Raw genomic sequence first — 9,677 nt, 5'->3', positions numbered from 1 at the left:
GACTGGCAATAGGGATATATAATTATATATATATATTTATATATATATTTAAATATATATAAGAAATTTATATAATATATATATATATATATATATATATATATATATATATATATATATATATATATATATATATATATATATATATATATATATATATATATATATATATATATATATATATATATATATATATATATATAATGTATTAAGAACTGTAAACTTTAAAAACTATTTGGTACTTAAAGTTTCATGGTTGTTACCATTCATCAGGTAATACTGAAATGATCTGGAGCTCATGTGACTGTATGCAACAACATATCAATTAGCCTAAAGGTTAAAGCCAACCATACATAATACTATAATTTGTTTATGTGACAGCATTGCAAATCAATTGTTTATTAGAATGTCTGCACTTTGACACAAGACAGTTTCATGAGTTTGAACTTGCACGCTCAGGCTTGTATCGAATCAAGTATTTCTCCCATGTGCACAAATTACAGCGTTTACTGGTCTTATTGTAACTACGTACTTGCTTTTTTCTATATTCTCCACTTTATGTTGTACTGAATGGACCGATCTGTAAGCTGTCATATATAACCTGCTGCAATGCTTGTATTATTCCGTTTTGAATGGGCCCTCTGTTAGGTCAACATATGTTGGATTGGTGGCATCAGGTTTATTAGTCATAACTGTAGCCTGATAGATGACAGAACTGGACGAGCACGCATTTGTCAATGGACATGTATTCTTGTCTCGACAGTTGCGTGTTGCTGTTGACTTTTTGTTTGATAGCTAGGCTCTTTTTTAATTCGCAATAATCTGTTCGATATTCTTCATGCAGCTATAGCTAAGTTTTACATTGCTTCTCTTGAATATCGATTGAAGCTTGTAATCTCTGAGGAATTCTTCTTTCCGAACTTTGAAGAAGTACTTTCCTAGGTTGGTGGCAACATTTTCAGAGAAAGGAGGGTTATACCAAAGTATATTTCTCCTACGTTTAGTTCAGGTGTTATGTCGTGTTGCAATCTCACTTAATGTCAAGTTGTGATAGTAACCACTTCTAGTAAGCGCTTGTTGGTGTTCTTTAGTATGTTGACTGAATATATCTTGATTGGATGATATTGTGGAAAGCCGCAGATTGACTGATGCTGGAATGTTCTTAATGATGTTATCCTGTAGATCTAAAAACATATCCAGAAAGTCAATAGAGCTTTTATTTGCATCTACAGTTATTTTCAGTCCATATTGACAGAATAATGTGCACAAATCTTTCTTGAGCTTTTTAGTTTGTTTGGGAGTTGTTCTCACCGCGCCATGTCCATCATCTCTGTATAGTCCGAAAGTCTCTTTTGTGATCTGTTTATTTGATATAGTATAAAGCAGCCAACTAGTATGCATATTTCTGCTCCATCCTAGGAACCCATAGCCACATCGAAGCAGTCTGCATGTTCTGATTTCCCTATGCTTCATGATCACCATATAGATGGGTCTTTTTGGTGTACAAGATTATTCTGTGCTCATCACGTATTGCAGTCTCGTAATTAGTAGCAAATTCTAAAGCTAGAGTTAGAAGGTCAATAGATATAGAGGGGTAGAACTCAACCACATCAAAAGATAGAAATCTGCACTCTCTCTTATTAGGAATAGCATCCAACCATATGATTAGATCGCGCAGCGTTTGTCCATTGATTTATGCTGATGGCGCTGTTTATTTTAAAGTTTATGCATGTTACTATGTTCTTACTTATGTTGCCAAGTTTGCTCTTAGTAGGGTTGATTAGGTGGCAAGTTGGTTTGCTGGCAAATACAATGCTATCACATAAACAAATTATAGTATTATGTATTGCTGGCTTTAATCTTCAGGCTACTTGATAAGTTTTTCCATACAGTCACATGAGCTCCAGGTCATTTCAGTTTTAACTGATGAATGGTAACAACCATGAAACTTTAAGTACCAAATAGTTTTTAAAGTTTACAGGTTTTCATACATTATATATAAGTATATATATATATATATGTATAAGTATATATATAAGTGTATATATAAGTATATATATATAAGTATATATATATATAAGCATATATATATAAGTATATATATATATAAGTATATATATATATAAGTATATATATATATATAGATATATAGATATATATATATATAGTATTTATATAGGCTATATATGTAAGCTATATAGATATATATACATATGTATATATACAGTATTTATATAGGCTATATATATACAGTATTTATATAGGCTATATATATATATGTGTGTGTATATGTATATATATACTATAGGCTACTCCCGCTATTATGTATATATACACTAGCGGAATTCCCGGCATTGCACAGGTATTAAAAATCAGCTTATAAACAATGAGGGGTAATGTAGTTGCCTGTTACTTGCCATTAGCCTGGCACATTGCTAATAGCTAGTGTGATTAAGTTTACTAATAAGAGCTAACTACTTAACTAACCACTCTCCATGATGTTATGATGAGAGTGTGGCGTATTTGCACCCATATAATGACATATATCACCTAATGAATCGATCAAGCTCATGTGGCTTAATTGGTCAAGGATTGGTCTGATGAATGGGAGGGTCCGAGATCAAATCTTTTGTGAATTTTTCATTCAAGGATTTTAAAAACTATAGTTGGACATACACAAACACACAAACTTTGAGAAATATATATATATATATATATGTATATGTACAGTATATGTATATATATGTATATGTACAGTATATGTATATGTATGTATATGTACAGTATATGTATATGTACAGTATATGTATATGTATATATATGTATATATATATATATATATATATATATATATATATATATATATATATATATATATATATATATATATATATATATATATATATATATATATATATATATATATATATATAAATGTTGCTGATTTTTTAAGGAAATATTCAAAGGTCAAATAAGAAAACCGTCAAGCAAGTATAAGTGTACTTTTTGAGTTCATTTACCCTAAAATATCTCTGGCTTTAACAAGGTTTTACAAAAATTCTAACAACTATTTGTGAAAAATTGCAAAAAGGTATAGAAGCAGCACTTTTTCTGACTGCTGTAATCATCAATAATTCAGTCTAGACATTGATCTGTTTTTAACCAAAACTTCAGCATTGAATACCTATTCAATGCAGCAGTTGCTGTATGTTCAAGTTGTATGCAGAGATTGTATACACTGGTTGTATGCAGAGGTTCTATATACTGATTGCATACACAATTTGTTTACCCCGGTTATATACACAAGTCATGTACAAGGCTGTATATACTGGTTGTCCACACAGGTTGCACATGTATATACAGGTTGCATGTACAGATTGTATACATTGGTTGTATACGCAGTTTTTTTACACTGGTATTATACACCAGTTTAAAAAAATTTCTAGGTATGTAACAGCTGACAAAAACTGAGAGTTAATTAGCCTTCAGCATGCAAAGTATGTATTTTTTATATTTGCTTAAAGTGCCACAAATCAACTTTCTATTGTATAGTTCTACATAGAAGGAAAAGTTTAAATAATAAAAGCTTATTAATTTTCTTTAACTATTTCATATTGCTTAAATTCATTTAATGTGAAAGGTGAACTTACACAAAGCTTTAGTTGAGTTTGTCTTCAAGTATTGGTATTTTTGTATCGTATGCGATTGTTTTTTGTTTAAGATGTTTCAAGATTAGCATCGATAAAACTTGATAGCAGTTAAAAGGCTTAGATCAAGGAAAATCGAGTAAAAGTGTGATCGTGATGTTTATAATTGCAAAGAGACCAACAGAATAGAGACCCATAACACTGCAACTTAAAAGCAATAGCTAATATCAACTATGACAATGATAACAACTAGTGACATCATTTCACACATACTTTTCTTTGGAACATTTTAATCGTGATCAAGTTTTGTCGATTTTAATCTAGAAACATCCAGACAGCTAGATTATCTCATACAAAAAAAAATTACAAATGATAGAAAAATACTGATACTTTCTGACAAAATCTACTAAATGTAGGTTCATCTTTAAAGTTGCTTGGAAAAGATTTGGGAACAAAAGCAGGTTTTATCACGGAAAACAAGAAAAACTAAAGCCCATAAAATTTCGACTGTAAAAAAGCATTGTGGTAGAAGCTTTAATCACGATGTTTACATTTAATCAGGTCAATAAAACTTGTTTAGATTTATTTGATTCTACATTTTCTAAAAGTTTAACACACAAGATCTCAGGGTTCTGTTTATTTATCTGTTTATGTGTGTATAATTTACTATCTTTGCATACTTGTATCTCTGCTATTTGACACAAGCTAGACAGTAATAGAAAATTGTTATTGCATCTTTTTTATTCCACAAGTAAAACTATTGGCATGCTATAAAGTAGTGCGGGTAAAAGGTGTAGTATTTACAAGTATAAAAATAGTATTTACAAGAATATTTGCAAGGTATAAAATTTACAAAAGTTTCTCACTTGTTTGAGTAAGAAAGGATAGATTTTGTTAGAACCAAATACAGATACCTTTCAATAACATCTCGTATTGAGAGAATAACTCCAAACAATTTACCTGCAGGTTTTTATTTCATAGAAAGAGCGAGCATCTAACAAGCCAAATATGCATCGCAGATTTACAGGCACATAAAAACATAGACACCTTAAAATACATTATATCTATTAGATTAACAATGATATAAGCTGCTCTTACTGTACGAGTACAAGATACAAGATACAAGAGGAATCAAGATACTAAAGGAAAGCCACTGCTTCACCATGATTGCCAGTAGAACCATTTGAAATATTTAGTTGAACTGAACACACCAAAAAAATTGGCAACCATTACTCATCAAGTAGACTAATGAAGGAGGTGAGTTATTTAGGTTTGCCAAATAGAGTGAAATGTATTAGATTTCATAGCACCAGGCAATAGACATTACTAATATTACAAGTTCGTGAAGAAGTGGCGTCTTTACATTATGTTAATTAGTCATATTCTGTAGATGAAATAAAATATATACTAGAATTCATGGTCCAAAATAATAGGTATGTGCAGCTTAAGAAACAGGACAGTGCAGAAATGAGACCACTACAGTATGGTATTCTGTCAAGCTCGGTAGACACGATGAAAATTGTATTGGAATTCAAAGGGACAGACAAGCGTATTCACTTATAATGCAGGATCATAAAGAAATTGCGTCACTGCTCTGTGAAACTCATTTAGATTTTTAAGGTAAAGCGAAATACTTATTAAAATATACTGCTTAGAGAAATATGTTATGATGCAGGAAATTGAAATGATGACAGCGAGAAGTTAATGCAAATGAAGCAATCTTTACCATAATAAGAGCCCTGTCTGTCCGTTCGTAGCCACAACTAAAGGCTTAAAAAAAGATTACTTGTAACAGGTTTCGAACTCACAACACTTAGAACCTTGGCACAATACTTTACCACTTGCACCAATCAACTGCTTTCCCTTGTTACAGAATAACTGTGCAGATAGTTATTACACCTGGCGATCTCTCTTGATACACCGTACTACCAGATACTAGTTTCATATAACTTGACATGCAAGGCTTGCTTCTGAAGTTTAAATCAGCATGTTTGGTACAAACATGCTGCCTCCTTTTAACGCGAACCTTTTGCTTTCACATTACATACTATGTTTCTAAACAGCGACAGCGTATGCACCGGTGTACCAGCGTTGAAGCTCTACACTGGGTTGACAAGCAGATCGAGTTTCTATAGGGTGATGGTAGAGTGTAGAGTGACTGTTGCTCATTGAATTATGTCAAACCGTACATCTGCATATGAAGTAACAGGAAAGCAAGACCTATGCGTGCACACAATTGTACTCCGTTGGTTGCTATGGCAGCTTTCATGGCAAAAAGATGACACATTGCACGGGTGTTTTGCTTCCAAGCAGTGACACTGAACTACGACAGAATGAGAGCGATGCGGCATGTTTTCAAAGGAGGGGAGAGGGTGTCGTTACGCTATCACTGTATACAAACTTAGCAATATGCTGGCAGTCAGTAACATTCCTGAAATAACTGATGGATCAAATTTCAAGAAATTATTTTTAAAAGATTGATTTATGTTTATCTTCAACTAAAGATTTGTCTACATTTTACGACTGCTTCATGGGACAGCTGAACTATTCACATTTCTTACATCAAATCCATGATATCTGGGAAGAAGCAGAGTAGGCCCACAAAATCGTATAGCTAAATTGACAATTATTACACATCACTGGAGCAAATTTTTAAATGGCAGGTAAGCAATAACATTACACTTTTTGTATCATCTTTGTATCTTTTATATTACAGTTGGAAACTTGTCTGCTTCTTACAAATGCAAGATATGTATTTAAAAAACAGTAAAGAGTATGAACTATTATTATTAAGCCTGGTGATGCTCACATTTTCTTTATTGTTCAAAGCAAATAGTTTCATGACAAAAATCCATGAATGCACTCATCGAGGACAATTGTCTTTAATGAATGTGGATACGGTTTTTTGAGTTTCTAATCAGATAGACTGTGGTACATTTATACAGGAAACAAAAATTCTTAGACTGCCAATTGAGTCTGACACTATTTGAAGTTGACCTGATTTTGTACATTAATTAAGCTGTAGTGAGTCTGCTCTTATAACTCTTCTCTCATGTGAGAGTTTGTTAACATCACGGAATATCACGGAACATCACGGAATATCGCAAAACATCATGGAATATCACGGAATATCGCGAAACATCACGGAATATCACGAAACATCACGGAACATCGCGGAACATCGTGGAACATCGCGGAACATCACGAAACATCACGGAACATCACGGAACATCACAGAATATTGCAGAACATCACGGAACATCGCAGAACATCACGGAACATCGCGGAACATCGCGAAACATCACGGAATATCACGGAACATCACGGGACATCACGGAACATCACAGAACATCGCAGAACATCACAAAACATCACGGAATATCGCAGAACATCACGGAACATCGCAGAACATCGCGGAACATCGCGAAACATTACGGAATATCACGGAACATCACGGGACATCACGGAACATCGCGTAACATCACGAAACATCACGGAACCTCACGGAATGGTATTATAGATTGTTCTTGACCTTTATAATGCGGTTGAGTAGCGCAAGTGATAGAGTGTCGAACTACTAATTTAACACGTGATCTAACATCTAATCTAACATGCTAATCTAACACATTATCTAACATCTAATCTATCATGCTAATCTAACACGTGATCTAACATTTAATCTAACATCTAATCTAACGTGCTAATCTAACACGTAATCTAACATCTAATTTAACATTGCTAGTTTGACATGTAATCTTACACGTGATTCGACATCTAATCTAACGTGTGATCTCATATCTAATCTAACGTGCTAATCTAACGCGTGATCTAACATCTAATCTAACGTAAGAAAGTGCGTGTAAGCATAAAGCAACTTTAAATGTGTTCATCATTTAATTGGGACAAGGTATTCATTCAGATTGTTGATGAGTATTTTGGTGAAAGTGCATATATTTTTTAAAGTTCTATAGCTTTTTAAGGCAACGGATTAATGTGAAGATTTAAAAAAATATGTATCGAGCTGTAAAATCTTTCATTGACATTTTAAAAAGATGTAAAAAGGGTACATTCAATATGTATTGATTACATCGATAGGACATCCAAACAAGTCTTGAATATTCATAAAATTTGCAGATGTATATATTGATCATGTGACTTCCTGATATCTATGGCAAGCGGAGGCATTACAGTTACAGTTATATTATAAAAAATGTAACAATAACAGTCTTGCCACAACTAGGTCAAGAATTAAATACTTCAACATTCACAGTCTTGTCACAGTTGTATTAAGAACCATTGATCCGCTCTCACTTGCACCTAGCATCTAACAAGAGCAAGCTAATATTTTCAGTTTTTGCGAGTGATTATTGCTCCAAATCTTTCAGCAAGCCGGCTCTTAGAAAGATGAGCTGATCTAATCCTTGTAGTGGAAGCTGACACAGGGAACTGCTGATAGCAACTCAGACCTATCCGCTGTCATTTGTATTAAAAGTCTGTTTCTAATAGAGAATCAAAAGTTTTTTTGTAACTGTGGCATCAGAAAAATGTAACTAGCAGGCAATGATCACCAGAGCATCCTGGTTGAAACGGACCAACATTTATGGAGTAAAACTAGAGTTATCTTTCCCATAAATAAGTGCAAGTAACTCTAATGCTGCCCTCACAGTGTTGGCTGGCAAGGATAGAAAGGCTCAGGCGTAACTACAACCTACAACCACTGAGTGTGTGAGGCTGGGGTAATGTCCTACAACGTGACAAGTGTGAACTTTTAGTTTTTATATAGAATATTGTCTAAAATAATTTATTATAATAATGGGAAAAATAGCTGTTTTATCAGATTTCATAGCATGAAAACAAAATGCTTGAAATGCAGAAATGTTTGTTTCTTATAACACTTTGTTAAACTACAAAAATGAACTACAAAATTTAAAAACTTTCACAATCGTACAGTTAAATCTTACATACGGTGTTAGATTGTTTTGATGCCTGCTTCATATGCTAAAACTGTAAAAGTTGAAAAAGTATTTTTTAGAGTGCATTATATTTTGTTTAATTCATTTTACTACTAAATCGATAATAAATATTCTGAATAATCACACTCAATGAGTGCAGCATAGCATTGTTTTCAAAAGCTTAGTTTTTTATCATGGTTGCACAGTGTTTTAATTGTTCGAACTTTAATGGCTTTGCATTGACTAAAGACTTTTACTTGACCTTTTCGCAACTCATTGAAGTTTCTGCTTAGCTATCCCAGCAGACCGTTTTCTTTAAAGTCTTAGCGTACATTGCAAAAACATAAACTTTGCAGCCATTAGTTGCATTATATTTTTTCCAACTAACGGTTTGAAATAAAACAAGCACCAGGCTATTTTACGATGGTTCTAATATCACTACAAACATTGAGGTTGTATTATTTCTTCCAGTTCAGTCATCCCAATGATATAAAACCCCGTGGGGGGTTTTATATCATTGGTCATCCGCAAGCAAAGATTTCACATGAAGGCAAGATTTTTAACTATTACCAGACACAAGATGTTAGAGGTTTTAAGACCGTTTAAACTAGCGCATTATCTGAATTGCGCCCTACTTGCATAAAAAACATGTCAGCGTCTGCAACTAGCCACTCATATCATTAATGGGTTTCCTTGTGCTTATTTCGCAAATAATGCTATTTAATTTGCCTAAATATTCTGTTGCATTGCTTTACAAGGCTATAAATGTGAGAAATTTAAAACACTATAAATTAGATGTGCAGGAAAATTACTAAAAATACATATAGATGGAATGACACTTACAACACATGACACTGTTCACCTGATGGGCGCTTTATGTAAGAGTTGACAACTCCGAACTATTAAAATTTGTCTACATTCAAATACTTTTGTGATGAAACTCGCAACTACTTGTTGTAAATACATCTTTACATAGTATATTGACTAGTTGAAAATAGCATATAATATTGACCATTATATGTTAGAATTATACAAGAACAAAATGAATAAAAGCTTATGGTCGGAAATCAAATTTATT

The sequence above is a fragment of the Watersipora subatra genome, chromosome 7, assembly GCF_963576615.1.
Source record: "Watersipora subatra chromosome 7, tzWatSuba1.1, whole genome shotgun sequence".
NCBI classification, from domain to species: domain Eukaryota; kingdom Metazoa; phylum Bryozoa; class Gymnolaemata; order Cheilostomatida; family Watersiporidae; genus Watersipora; species Watersipora subatra.
The sequence above is the reverse complement of the archived record's forward strand: the minus strand, read 5'-3'. Positions refer to the sequence as shown.